This window comes from Antechinus flavipes, chromosome 3 (genome assembly GCF_016432865.1).
Source record: "Antechinus flavipes isolate AdamAnt ecotype Samford, QLD, Australia chromosome 3, AdamAnt_v2, whole genome shotgun sequence".
In the NCBI taxonomy this organism is placed as follows: Eukaryota; Metazoa; Chordata; class Mammalia; order Dasyuromorphia; family Dasyuridae; genus Antechinus; species Antechinus flavipes.
Genome location: NC_067400.1, coordinates 542,035,562 through 542,059,529, shown reverse-complemented (window position 1 = coordinate 542,059,529; position 23,968 = coordinate 542,035,562).

The window sequence follows — 23,968 nt, the reverse complement described above, 5'->3', positions numbered from 1 at the left end:
AAGTGTTTCATTTTTTTATGCCTCTGTCTATTTACTGATAAAAAGAAAGAAAAGGGAAGAGACGGAGGTTGTATAATCTCTAAAAGTTCTTCCAAATCATATTCTATGAGAGAAAAATCTTATCTCCTAAAAAGGATCACAAAAAACTATAAAAATATTACCTATTGTTTGAGGACTGGATAGCACTTCAACTGCTAACTCCTCAAATGCTTTCAAATGGATTTCTTAGACAATTTCTTTTCAACATATAAAAAAAATTTCTATTTTCATAATGAAAATTAATGGGAAAATACTACTTTTGTTAACTTTGCTAGATCCCATCTAGAAGGGAATGACTTAATTTTGAACAGAAATTTTACAAAAAAAAATTGGAAAAAAAATTTTGTTACTAACTAGCTATGTGGTGTGGCTAAATTATTTCTCTTTTCTAAGTCCCACAGGAGAATGTTTGAGATTGTGGAATCATACACTTGAAGTTGGACGGAATCATAAGCTACTTAGGAGATAGCTTAGTTCAAACCCTTTAATTTTACTAAAAAGTTAAATGATTTGCCCAAGATCATTCAGGGACTAAATGGCAGAGCTAGAAATCTCATGGCATAAAGTTGCTGAAATGCACCAGTCCAGAGGAAACTGTTGACAGAGAGTTGATGTGGAGGAAAAGTCATTGTCTAAATAGAACATAGCTCCATTTTCTCTCTGTTATTAACCTGCTTTGTGTAAGACTGACTGTCCATTCCAGCTGTGGCCACCAAGGTCATATTTGGGGGTAAGAGGAGGGAGCAAAGTCTAGCCTATACTACACTCTTGGGGTTGTTCTTACAAAAGAGTATGGTGATTTTGTCACCAGACCCAGATGTCTCTGGAGGGGAAAGTAAGGCAGGTGACCTTGCACAACACTCCCTCACTTTAATCCAATTCACTTTCATGTCATGGTATCACCTTCCTGATGTCATGGTCTTCTTCAAGAACAAATTAAAAAACAACATTACAGAGGAAGGCAGAGGAAAAAAGAAAAGGTGGCAGGACAATTGGGTTATGCAACAAAATCTCAACACCTGAAATTATTAGATTAGCACACCCTTTCCCCTTCCTTTGAACTCCCATGTGAATAAATTATGCTGGCTTCTCCTTACAAGCCACAAGATTCTTCTCCCTGCCTCCAGAGATCTTGAGTTCCATTGCATTTAATTCTGCAGTTCCTTTCTTATTTAAATTCATAAAATAAAGGAGATCTTAAAGGTAATTTTCTCAAATCTGGATACCTTTTTACTAATGAAATCTTTATCTTTGTATAACTGAAAGAATAGGGTTCAAAAAAAGGGGGGGGGAAGATGAATGTTTCAATAGAAATAAATTTGTGATGACAAAAGAAATTACATCAATTTGAATTCAACTTTCCCTTAAAGAAAACAGGTAATTTATATGGTCAGATCCATATCCATCAATTAATTTGTGGTTCAAAGGATGTAACTGATATGAACTCTGTTGGTTCAAGAGACCCAAAAGCAAAAGAAACTCATATATTTTGCTCCAAAAATAATGGCTCCCATTTGTGTAACTGTTCATAAATCCTTTTTTTCATAACATCATAAGATATGTAATAATAATATTATATCCCTATTTTACAAATATTTCAGAGAAGTTGAACAACTTGCTCATAATCACATAACTAGGAATTCTATATAGTAGTTCGCACTCATTTTTCTGAGTTCTTTCGCTGGGGGTAGCTGGTTCAATTCATTACTGTTCTATTGGAGCTGATTTGGTTCATCTCATTGTTGAAGAGGGCCACGTCCATCAGAATTGATCATCATATAGTGTTGTTGTTGAAGTATATAATGATCTCTTGGTTCTGCTCATTTCACTCAACATCAGTTCATGTAAGTCTCTCCAGGTCTTTCTGAAATCATCCTGCTGGAGACCAGATTTTTTATATAGACTTCAATCAAAACAATATATATTAACAGTGGAAGCAGATAGAGACCAGCTGTATATTAATACCTGACATTAAAGAAATTTGCTAAAATATATAAAGAAATGCCACTTTTCTTATTTTTTTAGTTTTGGAAAATATAGTTATTTTCATAAAACTATGTTAACATATAATAGGCTTACTATTATTATTTTCAAACAAATAGTATTTTAAAATTGGTATGTGGTAAAAATCAGTGGCTATAACCTATGCAAACAAAAGCTTTTCTCAATAATTTTTAAGTGTGTAAAGTGGGCTTCATTAATTGGTAAAGGTGTAATAATAATTCTTAAGATTATGAAGGGATCCTGAGAACAAAAAGTTTGAAAACTGCTGATGTAGGAAACCCCTAGAAATGAAACTTATTCCAGAACCAAAGAAGAAGGTGACTCCTTTGAAACAGATTTACTTAGAATCAGGTAGATTGCATGTCAGAGGCACGACTGGGCTCAAATAAGCCTGCGTCCTAACTATATTTTGTTTGAAATGTCCTATAGGATTTAAAGGAAGGGCAGTCAAACTCCAAAAGAAAAAGAAAATACAGAGGCTCCCTGCAGGGTATATATTGATTTAGAAAGCCACATTTATAGATGCAAGTTTTTACCCACAAATATTAGTAACCATCAAGCCTATCACTGCCACTTAAAAAAAAATAGCTCCTACTAAATATATAGAAAGCCAGATCAAGTGACTAGAATTATACACCAGAAGACTCTCTTCCATGTATACTATTTAGTTCAATCAAAATTACTTTTTTTAAATCATTTTCCATATACAACCTTTCATCTTCCTTCATCATGACTTTGCCTTGACTGTCTCCCATGCCTCCAATGCACTCTTTCCTCCTCTCCATCTTTTAGAATCCATCCATAGTTTTCTTTGTGGCTCAATGAAATGTTACTTTCTATTTGTCTTTCTCAATCCTTCCCACTAACTGTATTTAACTGGCCAAATTATTTTCTATCTTTGTTCTGTGTATTAAATTCAAGTTATTTTTCCCAGCTAGATTGCAAGCTTCTTGTGGGCAGGGATACTTCATATCTGGCACATGAATGCTTAACAAATACTTAATGCATAAACTAGCAAATGACAAATCCCATTGCATAGATAAAACTTTAAAATTTTCTTGATGATTCTAAAAAAATAAATTGTACTAGAAGTGGAGCATTATTACTCTAAACTTGCCCATAGTTGCCTACATGTAGCACTGACTCATAAATAAGTTAAATTCGATGCTCTCAAAATACAGACAACTAGAAAAAGATAATCAAAATCATGTTGGAATAGAATTAATTTTATGTGATTCTGTCCACTGTTAGAATTGTCCCAAAGGCACTTTAAGCAAGCCCATAGAAGATGGGCTGACATCCCAATAATCATGTTAAATTACAAAAAAACAATCATCTCATCCAACTGCACAATAATCTGCTGAACAGTTGTTTTTAACAAACAATTAAGTGCCTACTATGTGCCAGATACTATGCTAAGCACTTTACAAATATCCCATTTGATCCTTACACCAACTTTTTCAGTTAGGCAATGTTATTATTCTCACTTTATAGATGAGAAAACTAGGCAGACAGTTGAGGAATACATAGCTAGTAAGTGTCTGAGGCTTTCTCTGAATTCAGATCATCCTGATTGAAGACCCTCTGCTCCATCCACTGTTCTACTTAGCTGCTTCTGACATAAAATCATAATAAAAGCTTAAAACCTGTTCTAGGACCATTTCTAATTGAGTCTCATCAAATATAAGATGAGTAAAAAGGGAACAATAATAATGACATACCTCTTTCTAAACCTATAAACAACACTTATAAGAAAACTATATTTTGTCTGAAATGTCCTATAGAGTTTAAAGGAAGGGCAGTCAAACTCCAAAAGAAAAAGAAAATACAGAGGCTCCCTGCAGGGTATATGTTGATTTAGAAAGTCACATATTAATATTTTGTGGTGTTTTTATTTATTCCAGTAACAATTTCTTAATTATATTTTTGTCTGATTTAGGCTTCTCTCAGGGGTTTTGTGGGCCAGATGAGGTTTGCAGGTATGTGTGATACCTTTTGTATAAAGAGCCTCTATTGATAATTATTGAACAAACCTCCCGAAAATTCCATAACATTTAGAACACCTTCATTGATTGATGTCATAAAGTTTTTTTAAAACTTTTTTTTTTTGCAAGGCATTTTTCAAGGAGACAATTTAAACTTAAACACAAACAATTCTGCTGGCTATAAACCAGTGAGACCTGATTATGGTTTCATGTCAAAGAGGAAATTAGATGGTCCCCTCAAAGAGACCTAAGTTCAAATCTAATCTCAAACACTTAACTTGGGCTGGTTACTTAACTCAGTTTTCTTTTCTTTCCTTCCTTCCTTTCTTTCTTTTCCTTCCTTCCTTTATTTCCTTTCTTTCCTTCCTTCCTTCCTTCCTTCCTTCCTTCCTTCCTTCCTTCCTTCCTTCCTTCCTTCCTTCCTTCCTTCCTTCCTTCTTCCTTCCTTCCTTTCTTTTCTTTCCTTCCTTCCTTCCTTCCTTCCTTCCTTCTTCCTTCCTTCCTTCCTTCCTTCCTTCCTTCCTTCCTTCCTTCCTTCCTTCCTTCCTTCTTCTTTCTTTCTTCTTTCTTTTCTTTTCTTTTCTTTTCTTTTCTTTCTTCTTTCTTTCTTCTTTCTTTTCTTTTCTTTTCTTTCTGTCTTTCTTTTCTTTTCTTTCTGTCTCTGTCTGTCTTTCTTTCTGTCTTTCTTTCTTTCTGTCTGTCTGTCTGTCTTTCTTTCTGCCTTTCTGTCTTTCTTTCCTGAGGCAATTGGGGCTAAGTGACTTGCTCAGAGTCACACAGCTAGGATGTGTTAAATGTCTGAGGTCAGATTTGAACTCAGGTCCTCCTGACTTCAGGGCTGTTGTTCTATCCACTAAGTCATCTAGCTGCCCTTGCCTCAGTTTTTTTTAAATGTAAAATGGGGATAATAATAGCACTCGTCTCCTAAGGTAGTTGTAATGATCAATATAGATAATATAAATCTCAATATAGATAATAAGGGATCAAATAAGATAATATTTGTAAAACACAAAGCAAAGTTCTGGCATACTGTAGGTGTTTAAATAATGATTATTTTCTTTCCCTCCCTCCAAAGAATGAATCTTATTGAAACATTCTATTCATCACTTGTCCATCGATGACTTTAAATCAATGACTGCATCAAAACCTGTGTTGGACATCTTCATTTCATGAAAACTTTCTTCAATAATAATTTTTAAATGTCATTTTGATTAGAAAGTATGAGGTTTTTTACATGGTTTGGAAAGTTAGACTGAAAGTTTTGAGTTAGAATTTGGAGGTCAAATAGAAGCAATGTATGAAGGTGATATTTCCAGGCAAAACACACTAAGCAAAAATTATTAAGGAGAAATCTGTGTTTCTATATATCAAGACACTCATTGGCATCCCGAATTCAAATTCAAAGCTCAATAGAAAGAACACATTTAGAGCAATTAACACCTTTCAAATATACATATTTCAATACATACTTTGCATCCAATGAACTGATGATCACAGACTTAGGAAGTATGCAAATAACAAGTAGTACAATAAATAATAATAAAACACAGGGCCCATTTCCCCAAGATAGCTATAGAAAGAGTAACAGTTTCTTGTTAAAAGGAGAACATTTTAAAGGTGTATCATATCATATGAAAAGTAGGTTTAAAACATAGAAATATTTCTGTAACAGATACCATTTCATGGAGTTATGGTAATGGCTGATGATTGGTACACAACACTGAGTTTTTTCAAATGTAGTAGATATTAATCTATCTCCAGGTGAAGTCTATAAAACAACCGAGATCCCTAAGTGGGACCAAATAGCCCTCACATGTGATAACTTTGTTAATTCAACCAACAACATTCAACCAACACTGAACAAATGGCTTAATCCTATGAATTTGTTTGTAGACATAGAATTTTTTAAAGAACAACATAAAGCCAAGTGGCTGCAATCAAGGATTATAGAAAGTTCATTCTTAAGGAGTCCCGACTTAGTGATTATGGCAGATTTTAAATGGAAATGGTAGAAATTTGTACAATGCAGAAATTTAGCACTCTAAACACTCCAAAACAACAGAATCAAATGACTATATTGCACACCAGATGATCTTTCTATACTTTTTAATCTAGCAGATGACATTCCCTCTATTACAAATGTAGATCCCCAAATATCCTTGAGAGTTCAATAAATAATCTATTCCAGATTCAGAGTATCTTAACAGACAAAACCACTATCCAAAATTGCCTGGATATAATATTGGCATATAAAAATATGAAAATAATATTGGTTTTTAAGATTATTTATTTTGTTAACTATTTCCCAATTAAATGTAAAGAAATTAGCATTCATTTAAAAAAATTTATGTTGCGAATTATCTTCCTCACTCCTGGCCCCCTTTTCTCTTTGAAAAAGCAAGCAATTTGATGATTATACATATGAAGCCATGTAAAACATTTCCCCACATTATCTATGTTGCTAAAAAAAAAAAGCATAAATAAAATAAAACGATAATTAAAAAAAGTTTTTAAAAGTCATGGTTCAATCTATATTCAGAGTTCATCATTTCTTTCCCTAGAAGTGAATAATATTTTTCATCATGGATTTTTTAGAAATATCTTAGGTCATTATCTTTATCATAATAGCTAAATCTTGACCATAGTCATCCTTACAATTTCGCTAATACTTTATACAATGTTTTCCTGATTCTGCTCATTTGACTTTGTATGAGTTCATGTAGGTCTTTCTAGGTTTTTCTGAAAGCATCCTCCTTGTCATTTCTTGTAGAAAATTAGTATTCATCATAATCATATTCCACAATTTATTCAGTTATTTCCTAATTGTTGAGCATCCCCTCAATTTACAATTTTTTGCCAACACAAAAAGAACTGCAATAAATATTCTTATGCAAATAGGCCTTTTCCTTTTCTTGCTCTCTTTGGGATATAGACCTAGTATTGATATTGCTGGGTCAACATGTACACACAGTTTTATAGGTCTTTGGACTTAGTTCTAAATTGTTCTCTAAAATGATCAGACTAATTCACAACTTCACCAATAGTGCATTAGTGTTGCAATTTTCCCACATTTCCTTAGTGTTTGATATTTTTCTTTTCATGTGTTTTAATTTGCATTTCCCTAATCCATAATGATTTAGAACATTTTTCAATGTGAGTATAGATAACTTCGATTTTTTCTTCTGAAAATTACCTGTTTATATGCTTTTACTATTTATCAACTAGAAAATGGCTAGTATTTTTATAAATTGGGCTCAGTTCCTTATATATTTCTGAAGTAAAGCCTTCATTAGACTTGCTGTAACTTCCCTCTATACCAACACCCCAGTTTCCTTGTTCTTTCTAATTTGGGCAGCATAGTTTTGTTATGCAAAACTTTTTGCAAAAGCTTTTTAATTTCATGTAATCAAAATCATCTATTTTAATTCCTGTAATTCCTACTATTTCTTGTTTGGATATAAACACTTCCCTTATCCATAACTCTGACTTTAGGATGGTATTGTAAGATGTTCGTCTATACCTAGTTTCTGCCAAATTGCTTTCCAATTTTTCTGGCAATTTTTCTCAATTGGTGAGGTTTTATGCCAAAAGCTTGGATCTTTGGGTTTATCGAACACTAGATTATTGGGGTCATTTACTACTGTGTGTTATGTACCTAATCTATTTTACAGATCCAGTACTCTATTTCTTTACCAGCACAAGATTATTTTAATGACTGCTTTGTAATATAGTTTGGAATGTGGAACTATTGACCATCTTCCCTCATTTCTTTTTCATTAACTCACTTGCTATTCTTGACCTTTGTTCTTCCAGATGAATTTTCTTATTTTTTTCTATCTCTGTAAAATAATTATTTGGGAAAGAACACTGAGAAATTAATATAAACTGCTTGCATTTTTGTTTTTCTTCCTGGGTTATTTCTACCTTCTGAATCCAATTCTCCCTATGCAACAAGAAAACTGCTCGGTTCTGCACACATATATTGTATCTAGGATATACTGTAACCTATTTAACATGTAAAGGACTGCTTGCCATCTGGGGAAGGGGGTGGAGGGAGGGAGAGGAAAAATCAGAACAGAAGTGAATGCAAGGAATAATGCTGTAAAAAATTACCCTGGCATGGGTTCTGTCAATAAAAAGTTATTTTTAAAAAATTATTATTATTTGGTAGTTTGATTGGTATGGCACTGATTTACTAATAAGTAAATTAATTCTGATAGAATTGTCATTTTTATTATATTGGCTCAATCTACTTATGAGGAATTAATATATTTCCAATTGTTTAAATCTGTCTGTTGAGAGTCTTCATTATTCTCATTTCTTTTTCCAATATTTCCTCTACCTCTCTTAATTGATTTTTAAAATCCTTTTTTAACTCCTTCAGGACTTCTTGTTGGGTTTGTGTCAAATTCACAATTTTTTTCTTTGAGGCTTTGCTTGTAGCTGTTTTGATATTGTAGTGTTATTTAACATTTGTGTCTTAAACTTCCTTATCACCATAGTAACTTTTTATAGTCAGGTTCTTTTTTGTTATTTTCTCATTTTTCCATCTTATTTCTTAATTTGGACCTTTATATTAATGTTGGGCTCTGTTTCAGTGTGTGTGTGAGGGAGTGGGGAGATGGGTTCTGTCTTAAACTTCAGACTTTTTTGCACTATTATTTTCAGAGCTGGGGGATTTGGAAGTTTTGGGGGCTTCCAAAGTTGTGTGATCTGTGGAGAGCTATGGTCACTTTTCTCTTGGTCTGTCCCTCCTGCCCTTACCCAGGAAGGGTCCCTAATCCCTTGGAATAGCAATTTATACTATTCCACTAGGTCCCTGACCCTTTGGGACCAGAAGTGATATCGCCCCTTGGGGTTTCCATTTTCTCTTGACAAAAATATTCTCTCTGCCATTAGGCAATGGAGTTGCCAAACAATCCTGTATGCAGCACTAGCACAATGATTCCCCATAATCTCTTTCTGATTGCCAGATCTCTGTACCAATCTGGCTGCTTTTGTCATCACCACCTAGTCCCATTATTGGTATTTCATTCACATGGATCTGGGCCATTCTGCATCCCTACATCATTTATCTCTCTTTCCAACCTTCTGTGTATCTTGGGCTGGAAACATGTCTCATTCTGAATTTTTGTTGAGTCTGCCACTCCAGAATTCAACTTGAGGCATTATTTTAAAGTCATTTGGAAGAGAATAGTGGAAGAGCTCAACTGAGTGCTTCCTCTTCTCTTCCATCTTGACTCTCTCCCTCTGGAAGTTCCAAGAACACTATTTTTAATAGTAGGACCAAAAGAGATACTACCTAGAAACTTTAGGTGACATAGAAGGAAGAGCTCTCAAAATAAGAATATAGAGATTTTTTTCCTTCATACTCATCAGTTAGCAAAGTTGACCCAAAAAAGGGAACATAACAAATGTGGGAGGTGCAATCATGAAACTAGACACAGTAATGCACTATTGGTGAAGTTATGAATTGATCCAGTCATTCTGGAAAGCAAGTTGGAATTATACCCTACAAATTACTGAAATTTATACATACCTTTTGACCTAGCAAATAACCCCGAATAGTCATATGCTTCAAAGATGTAAGAGGAAAAAAAAGGTCCGTATGTGCAAAAATATTTATAGCAGTTCTCTTTGTAATTGTTAACCAAGAACGTGTCCATAAATTGAAAATGACAAATAATGGGATATTACTGTGGCAAAATAAATCATCAAAAAGATTGTTTGAGAGACACCTGGGAATGTTTATATGAACTGAAGCAGAGTGAAATAAATAGAACCAAGAAAACAAACTATAAAACAAGAACAACATTAAAAAGACAAACAACTGTGAAAGACCAAGAACTCTAATCTGTGCAATGATCAGCCATGATTATAAATGACTAATGATGATCTTTGTTACCTACCTCTTGACTGAAAGAAAATGTGTTGAAAATGCAGAACAATTGTGCCTGTTTGGATATGGCTAGTATGGGAATTTGTTCTGCCTGCTGATTTATATTTGTTATAAGAGATTTTTTTTCTTTTTCCTATTGAAGAAGTCATAAAAGGAAAAGAAAATAGATTCCCATTAATTGAAATAAACTAAATTAAAAATAAAATATAGGTCCAGAAGAAATCAAAACCATATGATAAAATCACTTCATCAATTCTATCATACTGTCTTCTACTGGAGTTCTTCCCAAGATGATTTCAATGATGAACTTATATTTCAATGCCTTTCTTATATTCAATTACAAAACTAAACCAACCCCCCCCAATAATTTTATCCATATGTATAATAGTCTATTAAACATTAAATACAAAAATAGCAATAGTAGGACAATAACTTGTCTCTGTACCATTTCTATCTAAGCTCTATCAAATAAAAGATAAGAATAATTATAACTGACAATTACATAGAAATTAAGTTTTGCAAAATGTGTTATGTATATTATCTCACTTGAACCTTTTCCTATCCCTTTTAAAAATATATTCTTATAGCTACATTTTCAACTCATGAAAAATCTTTTAGTTGCATAGATCTAGCTCAAGATATGTATAAAAATATGAATCCAAATGTGGAAGAATCATCCTTAAAGATTTGTACTGTCCAGTAGAATCATAAAGCCATTAAGGAATATTTATTTATAATTTGGAAGTTAGTTTGCATATCAGGCAGCTAGGTAGTACAATGGATAGAGTGCTGGCCTGGAACCAGGAAAACTCATCTTCCTGAATTCAAATCTGGCCTCAGATACTCACTAATTATGTGAATCTGAGCAAGTCCTTTATTCCTATTTGCCTCCATTTTCTCATCTATCTTTTCTTTTCTTTTTTTATTGAGGCAATTGGAGTTAAGTGACTTGCCCAGGGTCACACAGCTAAGAAATGTTAAGTGTCTGAGGCCAGATTTGAACTAAGGTCCTCCTGACTTCAGGGCTGATGCTCTATCCACTGCACCACCCTAGCTGCTCTTCCCTGCTCCCCTTCGCTGTCCCCCCCTTCCCCCAAGCTTTTCATAGGATTCAAACCCATGAGATTTGGAGCCTTCTGTAATGACCTTGATAGTTCTGGAAAAAACCTTAAGTTTTTGTGAATTGCAAATTCAATTTTAGTCAACAGTGTGAAATATCAACCTCACCCCTGCCAAAAAAAAAAAAAAAAAAAAAAGGAAATACAATCTTAAATTAGGCATCAGTTAGGGAAGTGTGATATTCAGAAAAAAAGGGGTGAGTTAGATGTTTCACTCTATTGTTTCCATCTGGAATATTGTGTTCTTTTCTGGGAAGGATAATGGCAATTTGGAACACATTTTTAAGATGATCACTAGAACAAGTGTGGATACCATGCCATGCAAGTATATAAAGACCACTTGGAGGAAAGTACTAAACAGCTAAATTCTTTTGATTGTCACAGGACAAAACAATAATTGGGGGGCAAGGGTAGAGGATAGAGTTAGAGGTCGTTTCCTCATCACAATTTCATTCAGTTACTTTTCTATTTGAAGAAGTTGAGCCCTAGGAACACTTGTCATTGACAGAAATAAGATAAAATGCAAATGGATTTCTGACCATAAGTTAAATGAAAATTGAACTGAGAAAGTCAAAAGAGATAGTAGAGGGGAATTGTAGTTGAAAGAGTAGATTATCATCTAAGCCTGAGGATCTATTACTTTCTGTGGTACAATTTAAATGAAATGGAAAGATTCATAGTTATTGGCTGAAAGGGCTGAATAAAAAAAAAAAACCTATAATCACCCATATAAGAGATTTCTAACAATAACATATCCTCTAATAGATTATAGAGATGGCTAAAAGAGCTGGCTGACAAAACTATAATGCTTCCATATTGGAGAGAGGCTTACTAACCATAGCATTTCTCAATAGATGATGGACAGCGTCAATCAACAAATATTTTTCAAGTTCTTCCTAACTGCAGTATTTTTGGTGTTACAAAAAAGGGCAAAACGTTGTTCCTTTTCTCAAAGAGCTCACATCCTAATGAGACACAAAACATGCAAATAACTCTGGACATACAAGATATATACAGTGTAAATGGAAAATAATCTCAGAGATAAGCCACTAGCAATGGGAGAGAGAAAGACTGGGAAATAGTTTTAGATGGTAAGGATTTTTACCCTTGAACTTTGTATAACACTCTTTTTCACATATTTTTAATGTGTTAATCATATAATAGTGTATTATAATTATCTATACTGGTGTCTTTCCTCTATACTGAACTATAAATTCCCTAAGAGCAATGACTGAGTCTTATACAAACTTTATATTTCCCTAGAATCTAGTATAGAGTTTTGCACCTTACTAGTTGCCTACTAGCATCTAACAAATATCTGTTTTTTAATAGTTGGGATATCATGCTCAGTTTTGATCTGTTCATTACTTTTTCTTCTGACTTTTCCTTTCAAGACATCCCTTTTCCATTCTGTCTTTCCTGTTTTTCCTTCAACCTTCTCAAGTTCCTAATTTTGCATCTTTTTCCCATGACCTTCTTTGCATCTAGCAATCAGTCAATCTCTTCTAAATATTAGACATTAATGATCTGAAATGTATACCTCTTACCTAAAAGGAGCTCATTGAAAAGAGTTCTTAAATATTGATAATTTTTCTAGTCCTCAGTGTCCAAAATATCAAATGCAGCCTATTTGATCCTTCATGTTACTTCCTTAAGACAATGAATACTTTTTAAAGTCAGCATACATGGATTAAAAAGCTACTAAGATGCAACCATTTCTTCCACTACCATTATATAGCTGACTATTTCTAAGTGTCATACCAATGGCTTGGGTCAATTACTAAGTACACTTGATACTAAATTATATAATTAAATGTAAGCAGCCTGCACATAGATAGCATAATGGTGCAGTGGTTTTTAAATGAAGGAGTTTATATTTTATCCTAGAAGCAATAGGAATGAATTGAGATAGGGAGTTGGTTGAGTAGAGGAATGACAGGATTATATCTGCACTCAAAGAAAATTCCTTGAGCAGCAGTGTAGGGGATGGAATGGATTGAGGAAAAGCTTGAAGCAGGGAGATGCAAGAATTGATGACAGTCAAAACTAAGAGGGTAGATGTGTAAATAGGGAAAAGTGGGAATAAATAAAGGATGTTATGAAGTTACTTTTGCTTTGTCAAATCATATTTGAATCTCCTTGAATTTATTTGGGGGTTTCTTGTTAAAGGTACTGAAGTCATTTGCCATTCCCTTCTCCAGCTCATTTTACAGATGAGACAAACAAGATTAAAGTAACAGAGTCACACAGCTAGTAAATGGCTGAGGCTGGATTAGAACTCAGTTTCTCTTGACTCTAGGAGTAGGGATCTGTCTATTGTGCCATGTAGCAGTATTTTGTGATGGTAGAAACAGCAAGAACTGGCAAGTGATTGGATATATCTGTAATGAGGAAAGGTGAGGAATCTAAGATAATATCATGATAAAGAAACCTGAAATGCACATGAAAGATGGTGATATCCTTGGAATAAATAGGGAAGTTTGGAAAAGAGGAGAGTTTAGGGGAAAAGATAATTAGTTCATTTTTAGATTTTCTGACTCTAGATCCCACTAACCCATACTGCCCTGCCTATGTCTTATTATATCCAGGGTGCAGAATACCCAGAAAACAGTTGAATTCCTAGGAAATATCTAGGGTGAAATTCTATGCTTGTCAACTGCTTTTGAATGTTCCCTGGATGTTATCTAATTGTACCCTATTCTTATCCAGTTTCTTGAGTTTCTATATCCCTTTGAGTGGCTTTTATTACTAAACCTGAGCAGCATTTTCCTGTTTATATTTTAGGGCTGAGGAAACTGCACAGGGAATTTAAAAACTGGGAAATTAGCATGTGCTAGCCCTTAGCCATAAGAAATCAACTATGGGAACATGAAAGAACCAGAACTGTGGATGTTTGGAAAACAGTGAGTGTGAATTATGCTATCTTGCAGCATCTGCAAACATGTCACACTTTCCCTTCAGGAGTGAGTTGTCACCAGAGCCTTTCTAAAAGTCTCCAAGCTTTTTTAAATAGCAGTTTCTAAATATCACTCTGAGAGGAACTATTTTCTTTAAATGTCTAGGTCAGTCTGGATTGACTTTTTTTTTAATAAGGCAACAAGAATTATTTATTGACATGAGGAATGTTCAATTTCAGCTACCAGATCATGTTTGACTTCACTGTGACTACTGGAGTGAAATCATTGTGGTTCCAAAGGAGGGATGGCTTTTATGAAACTGTAAGATCTCAAAGTGGAAGATAATCTAGTCCAACCTCCTCCAATGTAAGATGGCTCTAACATTTCTCACAAAGCTCATTCTTCCTTTCATGGAACACTTTCAATGATGGAGAACTCAATACTTGAATATGGCAGTCCAATTCTATTGTACAATCCTAATCCCATATAAAACCTAATCTTTTTGATTTAATAGGCTGTCCTAAGCCTAGGAGTCGAGGCCTGGATTCTAGTTTTTCCTACACCATTAAGTGTGTGATATCAACCAATTCATATCCTCTCTCTTGATCTCAGTTTTTTTTCATCTATAAAATGGAGAGTTTGGATCAGACGATTGTAAAGTCCTTTGTAGTTATGAAATTCCATTATTCTAATTAACCCCACACATTTATAAATGAATTGGCCAAAATTAGGGTCAAAAGGTTTAAGACATAAAAGAAATTAAGTCATTTGTTCTAATCCCCTCATTTTATCAAGGAGGAAATTGAGGCAAGACAAAAGCGGCCATTTGTCCAAATTTGCACAGATAGTAAGTAGCAATCAGTTTTGAAAACCACATTCTCTGATTCCCAATCCAATTCTTTTAGCCAATATACAACAAGGAGGTAGTTATAGTTCTGTTACTATGGAAACAAAACGATGCTTTTTGTCCTATTCAGGTATGTAGTCTATAACCCTGGCCTCATTAGCGCTATGCTTTAGCCAACTGAATTGACTAACCACAGACAAACAGTCTCTACCGTTTCATAAGAATAGCTTTCAACTTTGTTTATACTTAATTTTGAGTACTGGATGTTAAGCCAGCCAGTGATAAACAGGAAATGTTTTTATTTGAGAATACACCAAGAGCTCCACAGACAATAGTAATACCCACCCAAAATCAAATCATCACATAAAAAACCATAAACACTTATCTACATTCTCACTTAAATGTCATATATTTATGTCATCATATCTTTTGGTTTTATAGAATTCTCATCTTTTCTAGTAGATATGTACCAACTACTAATACCAGCTTTCAGCTTCTCTCTTTTTTGCAAAATTTACTGTTAGAGAATCGAATCTAGAATAGAGCCAGGGATTTTACTTCTTGATACAACTCAAGAAACATTTATATTAAAAACCTGTCTATTGTTAGGAACCAGGGTCACTTTTATAGCTGCTGTCCTAGGGGAAGGGTAATGCTTTAGTCACAGTGTGCTCTAGCAAGCAACAAACTGATGAGTATGTGGATACTCTTTTATCACAGGAAGTTTCCCCTGGGTGAATTCAAACTCTGGATGTTCCTGCTCTCCATGGGGAATATAGACACAGACATACACACCGATTTTTAGACTGTGTATAAACAAACTGTTTGATGTCCAAATGTGAGATCGTTGTCCAGAGACCTACAAGTTGACATATTACTGGCAGAATGGAATTATATCAATATTGCCATTCTCACAGTAAATGAAACTAGGAGGTAAAAGGAAGTTGCAGCTAACTGGAAGGATGTCTCACAGGTTTTCTTTGGAGAAGGAAATAGAGATTGGCAAAGTTGGGTTTTTTAGTCATCCAAAAGCAGCAAAAAATTAATTTCATGCGGCATTTGGCCATCTCACATTGCAGCTCTTGGTGTGCTAGAGGAAGTAGAAATGGCACTAAAGAAGTTTTCTTTGACTGTTTTTCTTTGTGGCAAAAGAGGGTTCTTTGGGTCAGGAGTGAGGGAGAGGGTAGATATTAGGAAATATCTGTGGTGTCCAAAACAAGAAGCACCAATAAAACTCTAAAAAATTTTTTAAAAATCTAAAACCCTAATTGTCTAGATGATGGTATGAAGTTGGATGCATATCTCATAGAACTGATTCATCATTATATATCTCTTGAATACACACTGAAGATGGATTAGACTCAGAATTGAAAAGGAGAAGGCAAGAAGCAGAAATGTATTTGAAAAATCAATGATCCTATACAATTCCTCTAAATAGAAATCCATTTTTAATCACTAATATTTTATTTTTGCATAAAAATCCTTTTATTCTTCCCAGTTTGAATCCATGTCACAATATTTAAAGTATCTGGGTTTTTTTAAGTTTTGGAATTAATTTAAATTTAAGTATAAAATAAGAGAAGAAAAAGCATTACCATATATACAGGAGAACATGAGAGAATTTAACATAAAGCAATACATTTCCATTTCAAGAAAATCTATATAATAAATACTATACCTTATTTTCAAAGTTGTACAATTTTTCTTTACTTCCTTGTAGGTTTTCTTCTGCTCTCTTCGGTGAACTTTTTACTTTATTTTTCCCTTTCTCTTCCCCCCAAAAGGCCACAGTTAAACTTGGATAAACAGGCAGACAGATAGATAGTCAGATAGACATGCAGACAGGTAGACAGATAGAGAAATAGATGCTCAGAGATTTATAAACACACACACACATATATGGATATATATGAATGACTGTACTTATTTCTATTACTCATCTGTTTCTCTGAGGATGGATGTCATTTTCTTTCAAAAGTCCAAGTCTTTCCAAATTAACCAGTTTTTCTAACTTAACCAGTTCATCATTTACTATACCACAGTGATATTCTAACTGAATTACATTCTATCTGAAGAATCAACTATGAAAGTTTTGTCCCAGTTTTCTGTATTCCTTCTATTTCTGGATGCAAAGATTTTATTTATACAAGAAAATTTTAATTTAAAATAATCAAAATTATCCATTTTATACTTCAACTGTTTTTATCTTACAATATGGTTTAAGGTCTGATACTAGTGAATCTGCTTCCTTTCCATCTTTCTTTCCTCTGTTTTCTTTGAAATTCCTGAACTTTTGTTCTTCTAAATGAATTTTGTTATTTTTTTTCTATCTTAGTAAGGTAATTTTTTAATATTTTAATTGGGATGGAATCACATAATGTATATTACACAGGCTCCTTTCATGTAGCAAAGCACCTGGAACTGATTTTATTCCAGCCGAGATTTTAAGGTGGGGAATTCATTGCTCATACAAAAGTTGACTGAAATTTTCTGGATTATACAGCAAGAAAAAGTTATGTCCAAGGAGTGTGAGTACTCCTCCATAGCCCATCTCTATAAAGTTTACCTATCCATGAACATTAAATATTACTTCAATTATTTAGATCTGTCTTTATTTGTATAAAAAGTGCTTTATGTTTATATATATATAGTTCCTGGGTCTGTTTTGGCAGGTAAACTCTCAGGTATTTTATACTATGTAGTTATTTTAAATGGTCTAAAGCAATATTGAATAATATTACTGACACATAGTATAGTTTCCCTATTTTTCTCTTGATTTAAACTAGTTTAGTTTTAACTTTGTTGATTACTGCCCCTAATTTTCTATGTAACCAATTCTACTCCTGACTCTTATGTTTGTCTCATTTTTGTAGCATTTCTGAAAATAACATATTGAATTTAACATTTTTATTTGCTATCAGTTTCTATTTTACATATAAATTCATCCCATTCACATTCTGAGCTATAATTACTTGTATATTTTCCTCCTTCCTATTTTTTCCTTACTATTCTTAACCTATTCCTATCCCTCTTCAATCCTCTGCTTCATGTCTACCAACTACCTTGCTGTCTTGAGTGCCTTAGCTTTCCTTTGCCCAATTTCAGTTTTTAAGGAACTATTTTCTTCCTTAAGTTTTTAGTTCTCTGTTTCAAGTTGGTTCTCTTTCTTTTCATGATTTTCTTGATTTTCTTGGATAACTCTTTTCCCCCTAATTTTTCCTAAATCTTTCTTTTTTAATTTTTAAGGTCCTTTTAAAGTTCTTCTAAGAAATATTTTTTGGACTTGGAGCCATTTGACCTTTCGCATTGAAAAAGGAGTAGCTTTTTATAGTTCCATTATCTTCCTCTGAGTATGAACCCAGATTTTCTCTATCTCCATAGTAGCTATCTAAGGTTAAGTTCTTTCTCCTTCACTTTCTCATTTTTATTTACTTTTTTGTTTTATTTTATTTTTGACTGCTATTCATGCAATTAAGTTCTAGTCTCAAGATATAGGGAATAATGCCCCAAGCCTTAGGATCTTTTGGATCTCTGAGTTCTTTCACTGGACTCAGTCTTGGGCTCTTCTCACCACTCTTGAGACAAGACTAGAGCTCCTGGTCCTGATGACCTTACTTCCAGCAATACTTCTGATACTTGCAAATGACAGCTGTCCTTTCTTTCCTGGAAAACAGGGACTCTGCTCTCTTGCAAGTACATACAGTCAACTGCGTCACCTACCTATCTTTTACCACTATACTCACCAGGTATGTACTAGCTCCTTTTCCCCCACAGTGGTTGCTCTACAATAGAGGAAGATCCTTTACTCTTTTCTTACTTAGGCATTAGACTCCCATAGAATCTGTAAGAAGAAAATTTCTAGGGCTGAGGCTGCTTTCCAACTCCAGCTGCCCCAGGACTTTTTGTTTGTTGATTCTACAGAGTTGACCTGAAAGTATTTGTACTTTACTCAGGCCAAACCTCTGAGCCTGGAGGTCAGGTTTTTCCTGGGGTCTTTTTACGTTGTCTTAGGAGAACAACTGCTTTAGCTTGACTTTTGTTTATTCCTGCTGCTCTACATTCCCTCTAAGGCAATGTTCTATTTTTTGTGGAGGGAATTTGGAGAGCTTTAAGTTTTCTGACCTATTCTACCATCTTTCCAGAATCCTTTCTAAATACTTTACTTTAGGTAATGCAACATAACTAAAAATTTATGACATTCCATAGTCTAGTCTGAAAAATTGAAGCTAAAAGCTGCCCAAAGGCCAATGGAGAGATACATGGTGTCTGGTTATGTGTTACAACATATCACCAAGGAAGAATTTTGTATCAGAAACTGTGTACAAAATACTGTAAATGAGAAGAGGTTGCTCAGTCATATGGCAAGAGAGATTCGTGACAGATGATAAACACCTTGTATACACTGTTACCTATATAATATTCAAGATGTAGAGGGAAGCTCCCAACAAGTTGAGTAGCCCTCCTCTACCCCCACTTCGGGGACCTACATCTGTGACCCAGAAATTAGAGTGAGTACAAAAATAGGGACTAAATATCCACTATATGCTGAGTTCTGGTATCAAATGGAGGAGACAAGAAGCTAACAAATATATACAAAACAAACTACATGTATATAGGAAAAATAAGAAATTAATAATAAAAGGAAGGCACAAGAATGAAAAGATATTGGAAAAGGTTTCCTATAGGAAGTGAGATTTTAGTTGAAACTTGAAGAAGGACAAGGAAACCTATAGGGAGAGATGAGAAGGGAAAACCTTCTTATTGTGGGAAACAGAGAAAATGTTCAGAGCCAAGAAGTGGGAGTGTCTTTATTGAGGAATAGTAAGGAGGTCAGTGTCATTCTATCAAAGATTTACATGGAGAGATGATGGGGGACATAACAACACTGAAGCAATCACAAATCAGTCAAGGTATTAAAGTGTCATTTTAAAATTAAATGTTTAAATCTCTTTAGATTCTGACTCTCATCAACCTTGTTATGGGTCAGGACTCTGAAACAATGATTCTTACAAGGTGTTAAGTCAGTGGAATTGATAAATACAATGGTTATCTAGTTTAGCATGGTGCTTAATAGTTCTCTAAATTCAGTATAACTAGTTTAATCTTACAACAAATAATGGTTTCCTAGTGGTATAATGATTGGTTTATACTAGTGTAGAGCACAGAAGCTGGGACTCAGACTCAGAGCCAGATTCATTCGCTCTATCTCATATAGCTGGCCTGGCCCCTTGTACTTCCCCCACTGAGACCAAGGCCTGTGAGAGCCAGAAAGAAACTCAGAAGGGCCAGGCCCAGACTCAGAAACAGACACATTCCATCTTCATTAGCCTCATGGTGGCTGGCCTGGCCTCCTGCACTTCTCCACTGAAATCAAGACTGTGGAAGGCCTCTAAGAAAGATAGCCTGGGCCTCAGGCAAGGAAACTAGATGGTGAAGGAGATAATAAGGGAGTTGGACTTTAACACCTGGCTATTCTTGTGGTGATTAATCTGCAGAAAGGAAAACTGCCCCAAGACCTCCAAAAAACTAACAAAGAACATAACATTTTGGCATCTGAAGGTGGGACCAGGGACCTACATCTGTGACCCAGAAATTAGAGTGAATACAAAAATAGACAAGAAGGAAACTTTGTTAAGATCCAAAGATGGCTGTTTTCTAAACATGTGTCCCATTTCAGTTGAAAATGGTTCTCAAAGGAAAAATAATTAGATCCAGAAGAATGGAAATTAGTAGGAGAGCAACTATGCAAATATTACAATGATAATGGACCTGACTCAATTTCTAAAGAAACATTTTATACATATAACTTAATACAATTGGCTTTAAGGAATTATATAAGTATTAGAATAAGGAAAAAGAAGAAAGTGAAGGTGGGGGAGGATACTGACAAACTAGGTAAAAGGATGAAGAATTAGACAAGAAAGGAGTTAATACAATTCTGATGAAATTAAGTACTTCACTGCAAGAGCCATCCCCTGACCTACCCCTGTCAATTAATCCTTCATGGGTGGAAGGAGAAGGAGGAAGGGGAGGGGCAGTGACATCATCAGCACCACCCATGCAGGAGCTTTGTCCACCCCCTATAACAAGATTACAAAAGGCACTAGCTAAAGCTAAAAAAGAAGGACAGGGTATATCTGATTTAATAGAAGCATACCCTGTTATTCAAGAGTTTGATTCTTCAGGTCAAGTCAGGAGAAAATACACTCCTTTTGATCTGGAAATTATCAAAGATTTAAAAAGGGTTGCACTCTTTATGGGGCTACATCTTCTTATGTTAAGATGGTATTAGAGAATTTGGTTTATGAAATTTTAACCCCTAGTGACTGGAAATCTATAGCAAGGACATGTTTAGAGCCTGAACAAAACTTGTTGTGGCTTTTGGAGTATAGTGAACTATGTAGGATACAAGCCCAACAGAATAGGCAAACTGGAGTTAATGTACAAATCACCTTTGACCAACTAATAGGTAAAGGTCAGTGTGCAGATATTTCAGTATAGATTAATTACCCTTTGATAGCATATGAGCAAATTGCTGCTGTGGCTATCAAAGCATGGAGCACCCTCCCAGGAAGACAAGATAGAGGGGAAGCCTTCACAAAAATAGAGCAAGGTCCAGACGAACCCTTTGTGGAATGTCTGCAGACAGCTGTCACAAGAACTATTCATGAAAATGCAGCTACAGGAATAATGATCAAACAACTTACTAGAGAAAATGCTAATGAGGATTGTAAAAGAATTATATGGGGATTACACAAAGATGCTCCTTTAGAGGAGATCATAAGATGCTGTGCCACAAAGGGCACAAATGTCTTTTATACCCAGGCTATATTGTAGAACATGGGAAGATAGGGTCCCTCTTGGCAAGGGACTTCCAGAGAGACTCATTGATGCTTTCAATGTGATAAAGTAGGGCATCTGAGAGCCCAATGTAGGCATAGAGATAAAATGAAAGAACAGGATGGGAGAACCCCATGTTCTCCTCCCCACCCCATGTACCCCATGTACCCCATGTACAAAATACAACAAGGGCTTCCACTGGGCCTCAGACTTTAGATTGACCCAGGGAAATTAGAGACAGGGTCCAGCTCCAAGACCTCAAACAAAACACAGGTGGGTCATGATGGCAGCTGAGCTTACACCCAGAGAATCTTTAGAAGTTCAATACTCTGATATAATCAATCAGCAGAGAAACAATCAATTGGGAGAAAGGGATTACATGATCAATCAGCCAAAAAGCAATCAGATAGCAGAAAGGGATTACAATTGGGGAGAATACAGGCTTTTTAACCCAACAGAAGGTCAGTGTCTAGTGCAAGCAGCTCCAATATAATTGCCAGGTGATGAGGAGAAATCCAGAAAGTGGTGAATGGAAGGGACTAGATAGGTTAACTGCTTGGGGGAGAGGGTTTGCTTGTATCACTACAGATGGAGAAGGAATCAGATGGATGCCAACAAATACCTTGAAAGAGACAGAAAAAGAGAAAAAAAACCTCAAAACAAAGGAGAAGACCTAAGAAATATCTGACACTGAAAGAGCATGGTTGATAATAAGACTGTTACAGAACTGAAAAATTGTTGGTAAGACTGTTGCAGAACTTCAAAACTTGCAGGAATCATTGGATTCTCTGACACATAAAGTAATAAACAATAGATTGTGTTTGGACTATTTGTAGGACTTATGGACATGAATAATACCTCATATTGATTCATGTTGTTTGATACATCATTACTAGCATGTGCTATATTGCTATGTGCTTATGTAATAACTCCCATGTTGATGGATTTATTTACATCTGTTTCAAGTGAGACCCTTCAGAAATCCACTAATTTGGTTTGATTCCCCATTTCCTTTGGTATTTTTATCTCCCTTCCTGAGATGTCAAGGAGGGTGTGATCACCTTTTTTGGTGTTTTCACCATTTTTTTGAGGAGTCAGAGAAGGCATGATCACCTTATTTTGGGGGGTTCCCATCTCCTTGAGAAGTCATAGAGGCTATGACCACCTTGTGTTCTAAAACAAAAGAAAGTGGGAGATGTTATGGGTCAGAACTCTGAAACAAGGATTCTTAAAAGGTGCTAATTCAGTGGAATTGATGAGACAATGGTTATCTAGTTTAGCCTGGTGCTTAATAGTTCTCTAAGTTCAGTATAATTGATTTAATCTTACAACAAATACTGGTTTCTTAGTGATATAATGATTAGTTTATACTCAGTGTAGAGCATATAAGCTGGAACTCAGACTCAGAGCCTGATTCATTCACTCCATCTCACACCACCATGGCTAGCCTGACCCTTGCACTTCCCCCATTGAGACCAAGGCCTGTGAAAGCCAGAGAGAGAGACTCAGAAGGACTCGGAGAAACTTTATTCTCATATTTATACTTAGCATCAACATTTATTAAACACTTACAATATGCTGTGAAGCAATTTCCAAAATATTAAGTGTATTTCCAGTATCAAATCAAATCTAATTCTACTATCATCTTTCCTATAGTTTTTGGTCTGTAAGAATGACAGGAGAGTCTCTATGAAATGCTCTGCAATTTTATGCTAAATTAGTCCTGTATAATTCCCCTGATTTCCAGTTTAGTAATCCTTTCAACAAGGGAAACTAGGTTAAAATAGTTTGACTTGGACTTCACATGAAGCCATATGTTAACCTTGCTTTCTTTCCTAAATGATTACTAACTCTCCTTTAATAAAAGATTCTAGAATTTTTCTAAGATTGAAATCAAACTTACTGGTCTATACTTTGTAGACTTCATTCTCTTCCTGTTTTTTCAAAAGGAACATTTGTTTTTCTCCTCTCCATGGTATCTCTCACAACCTTCACAATCTTTCAGAAATCATTGACAGCATTTCAGCAATAATAACTGCTAGTTCTTTCTGTACCCTGGAATGTGGTTCATCTGGACTTGGTAACTTAAAGTAATTAGGAATTGTTGCTTTCTTCCTATCTCCTTAATTATCTATTTTGTTGGATTTTTCATGAAACCAACTATTAGTTATGTTTGTTAGTTCAATAGTTTTCTTTCAATTTTATTAATCTCTTTTTTATTTCAGAATTTCAAATTTGGTATTTAATTGGGGGCTTTTAATTTGTTCTTTTTCTAGCTTTTTTAGTTACATGCCCAATTTATTGAGCTTCTCTTTATTTTATTTATCTAGTATCTCTTT